This window comes from Cervus elaphus, chromosome 15, assembly GCF_910594005.1.
Source record: "Cervus elaphus chromosome 15, mCerEla1.1, whole genome shotgun sequence".
NCBI lineage: Eukaryota > Metazoa > Chordata > Mammalia > Artiodactyla > Cervidae > Cervus > Cervus elaphus.
This window is the reverse complement of record NC_057829.1, coordinates 62750441-62755362: the sequence shown is the minus strand read 5'-3', so window position 1 is coordinate 62755362 and position 4922 is coordinate 62750441.

Here is a 4922-nt window from a genome sequence, read left to right as displayed (position 1 = left end):
TATAGATAGTTTGCATTTTTTCTGTGTATTAGTGGAATAGGTAATATGTAATAACCACATGGGGTAGACTTGTCTGGGATACTCAGTAGTCTCACAGCATCAGCTCCAAACAATCCATGTGACCAACAAGCACCCTCTTCTCACTGCCAGGCCCCCACTACCAGCTGATCGGAGGACTGCCCTGGGGAGGCCCAGTCTACTGCCTTCACACTTCTGGCAAACTGTACAAGAAGGGACCCAATTCCCCAGCGCCCCACAGTTACCCACAGGGCCACTGCCTGGAGCAATGTGTGGCCTCTCCAACCATCAAAACCTCCAGAATTGGGCAGACAGCAGGTGGGGTGAGTGCAAAGTGGGTGCAACTGAGGGTCATCTGGGGGCCCACACTCCCAGTCTAGAGACTCGGCCTCTCACTTGCCATGAGCAAACCATGCCTGTCACATTACTGAAATCTTTCCTTACGAACTTGCATTTTTCTAAAGTGAGTTGGGTTGTCACTCTTGGTCTGAAAGAGTCCCACAGATGTCCCCATAGTAACGCACCTCTCCCAGCCAGCCCCTTCCATCCTAACAACCAAGGCCATGGTGCAGAGGCCCCAGAGCAGAGCAGGTGGAAGTTTCCCCAGGGCCTCTCCTCCCACCATGAAATTTATACAGAGTAACATAGATCTGCCTTATTACCAGGAGAAATATCAACAACCTCAGATATGCAGATGATACCTCTCAAATGGCAGAAAGGGAAGAGGAACTAAAGAGCCTCTTGATGAGAATGAAAGAAGAGTGTGAAAAAGCTGACTTGAAACTCAGCATTCAAAAAAATTAAGATCATGGTATCTGGTCCCATCACTTCATGGCAAATACAAGGGGAAAAAGTGGAAGCAGGGACAGACTTTATTTTCTTGGGCTCCAAAATCACTGCAGATGGTGACTGCAGCCATGAAATTAAAAAATGTCTGATCATTTGAAGGAAAGCCATGACAAACCTAGATAGTGTATTAAAAAACAGAGATACCCCTTTGCTGGCAAAAGTTCATATAATCAAAGCTATGATTTTTCCAGTAGCCATGTACGTACATGAGAGTTGTACCACAAAGAAGGCTGAACACCGAAGAATTTATGCTTTTGAATCATGGTGCTGGAGAAGACTCTTGAGAGTCCCCTGGACTGCAAGGAGATCAAACCAGTCAATCCTAAAGGAAATCAACCCTGAATATTCATTGAAAGGACTGATCCTGAAGCTGAAGCTTCAGTATTTTGGCCATGCGATGTGAAGAGCCAACTCATTGGAAAAGACCATGAGGCTGGGGAAGAGTGAAGGCAAAAGAAGAGCACGGCAGGGGATGAGACGGTTAGAGAGCATCGCCAACTCAGTGAACGTGGATTTAAGCAAACTCCAGGAGATAGTGGAGGACAAGGAAGCCTGTCATGCTGCAGTCCACGGGGTCGCAAAGTGTCAGATACAACTTAGCAACGGAACAACAACAAGCCTTATTACATAACTTCAATAAACCCAGATTTCTCACCTGTAAAGAGTTGTTTTAAAGATCAAATTGTTGCAGGAAGGGAGACCCCTTCCACGGCCCGAAACTGGGCTCTTGTCTAATGAAGAAGGAATTCATAGGGCCTGGACTCCATCTCAGGCCTGTCCGTGCTGGTCGTGCTCGGCTGCCTCTCCAGTGGACTCTGAACTCTCTGCTTAGTGCCTGTGGGAACGATAATGGAAGGATAAGACACCCTCCAGACAGGGGAATCTTGAAGATCACATCCAGGTTACTCATTGCCTAAGAGGAAGCATACCGTAATCACCCCTGTCTCCGGACAGGTCATAAACTCTTTCCATATCTATCAGGATGTAATCACAGGCTTATCGATTATTAACTGGTTGGAATGTAACTGCAGGCTTATTGATTATTGACTGTTTGAACACATAACACGTACACATGGGGTAGGTGGTGGGTTTGGACACGTACACATGGGGTAGGTGGTTGGTTTGGACACGTACGCATAGGGTATAAAAGATTTTCACAAATGCTGGACGGGGTCCTTGGCTAAGAGGAGACTCTGCCTTGGGCCCGCTGGCGTAATAAACTGCACTCCACTATCTGCATTGTCCTTCTGAGTGAGTCTGTTTCCCAGAAAGCGTGGCTATAACACTAACACTCGGAAATGAATTGTCCGAGGAGACACATGCTGACAAAGCAAGAGATTTTATTGGGAAAGGGCACCCGGGTGGAGAGCAGTAGGTAAGGGAACCCAGGAGAACTGGTCTGCCGCGTGCCTCGCAGTCTTGAGTTTTATGGTGATGGGATTAGTTTCCGGGTGGTCTTTGGCCAATCATTCTAATTCAGAGTCTTTCCTGGTGGCACAAGCATCGCTCAGCCAAGATGGATGCTAGCAAGAGGGATTCTGAGAAGTGGACGGACAGGCAGTGTCTCCTCTCGACCTTTCCTGAACTCTTCCGGTTGGTGGTGGCTTATTAGTTCCGTATTCCTTATCAGGATCTCCTGTTATAAAACAACTCATGCAAATGGTTACTATGGTGCCTGGCCGGGGTGGGCGGTTTCAATCAGTGTGCTTCCCCTAACAAAATAAAACAATAGATCACTATCTGTCATAGGATAATTTGGTTCACGGTGGTGCTCTTGCTGCTAATATTGTGGCTGGAGATATTATTGTCATTTCTAGATTCTGCAGAAGGCAGTCTTTTCGACATCCTTTTTAACCTGGCACCAGACTGAAACCAGCCTGCTAGAAGCAGTGTGACCAGAGAAGAGCAGAGAAATCTTTGGGTCCACCAAGCTTTTCCCACAAGAAGGGCTGTCAACCTTGTCCATTGGAACAGCTAAAATTTTGAGCTTGTTAAAAATTTGGTTTTAGCCTGTGTTCCAAGATTTGCCTTCCTCAAAAGACTTACCAGGGTGCAAGGAGGAGGGAAGGAAGAAAGAAAGAAGGAAGGGAGGGAGGGAGGCCTCAGGGTGAGGGCAAGCACTTCTTCTTAACACCTAGGTAAGGAGAGCAGAACTGAGTAACAAATAGGAACTTGTGAGATCCCAGGGGCGTGGGGCGGATTGCATCAGACTTGGTCTTTCAAAATACTATTTTTTGTAAATAAAAGTTGCAGATGCTTATTGCAGGAAAATTTTAAAATATAATAAGAAAGAACATAAAACTCAAACCTAATCTTACTTGCAGAAATCATCACAATCACCATTTTACAATGGTAATTTCCAGCAATTTTATATAATTGGGATCATATTTTTTATTCTATAGGTGGGTTTGCACCTTTCTTTCCTTCATTTTACTTCATGTCACGAGCATTTTTCAGTCTCATAAAAATTTTTGGAAAACATTATTTTTAATGGCTGCTTGATATTCTCTTGTAAGGATTATGCAGGACTTATTTTAGGACATTGAGAGTAGCCTTGGCCTTGACTGCTAATTAACCTCCCTTTCATCACGTCCACTCTGACTTACATGACTCGCTCTCACCCCTAAGAGGGTGCTGCTGCTATCCTGGCAAACATTCCCTCTGAAGGAGGAAGAACTTGGAGGAGGGGCCGGGGGAAGCGAAAGAGCAGTGTTAGCAGTGAGAGGAAGAATTTCCCACTGTTCAGTGACTTCCTGTCTCTGTCTCACATCTCTGGAAGATAACATTTGGTTTCCACTTATCAGGGGCCAGCCCTGTGGGGTGCCTGGATTCCTGCAGGCCCCAGCATGCCACCAGCCAAGCAAAGGGGATGGCGCTTTCCCAAGATAATGACTGCAAATTGGCCGTGGATCAGTGATGGGTCCCTTGCTGACTTCAGAATATAAAACTCTTATAAGGATAAATAAGTCAGTGCCACGCTGTTCCCTGATTTACAGTTGCCTATTTCCCCAAAGCAGTAGGAAACACTTCCTCTGAGGCACAGCCGTGCACATGTGAACCTCACCTGGTTAAGTCATCAGAGCCAGCCCCTCCTGCTCTGACGGTCCCTGGGTGATGGTCCAGAGTCTGAGTGAGATGGAAGGTTTGCAGCTCTGGGAGGGATTCGGGCATCCTAGCTGGAGGAGTGACAGATGTGGCTGGCCAAGCCACCTGCGGCCCTTGTGAGTGTGCATTTTTCTGACTCACGTTCTCTTTGCAAAGTGCTTGACTGCTGAGTTCTGTGGGACACTGAGAAGGCTCCCGTGGTCAAGGAAGGAGCACGGCAGGGAAGAGGCTGGCCCAAGCACACGGTGACATTCTGTGGGAGTGGGAGACACGTGATAGACCACAAAAGGCAAAATAGGGAGCAACGTGAATGGACAGCAAGTCTGACAAAGTATATAACCTCACCAGGAATCAAAGTCAAGCAACTGTGTTTTACCTATAAAATTGAGAAAGATCATTTATAATAGAAAATTACCAGGTGGTCAGAAAATTATAAATAGAAATAGAAAATTATCTGTATAAAAATATAAATAGAAAATTATCTGGTGGTCAGAAAAGACACTCTTTTATGCACTGGCAGCAGCGTAAATTTGATTTTAATAATGAGATTCAAAAGCCAACGTTCAAAAGCCAACCCATTTGGTAGGTTATTCAGCATCTTGTCATTTAGCCTGAGGAAAATGTCAGAGATGTCCCCCGGGAGTTAGGTACAATCATATTCATGCAGTGTTATTGACAAATGGCAAAATATTGGAAAGAGTTTAAATATCTTGAAATACAGAATTAATTACATTAATCATGGTAACTAAACTGCATTGATGGAATATCAAAGTGCAATATTTTCATTTATTTGTTTATTTTTGGCTGCCCTGGTTCTTCATTGCTGCTCACGGATTACTCTCTAGTTGCATTACACAGGCTTCTCATTGCAGTGGCTCCTCTTGTTTCAGAGCATGGGCTCTTGGGCACATGGGCCTCAGTAGTTGTGGCTCACAGTTTTTGTTGCCTCA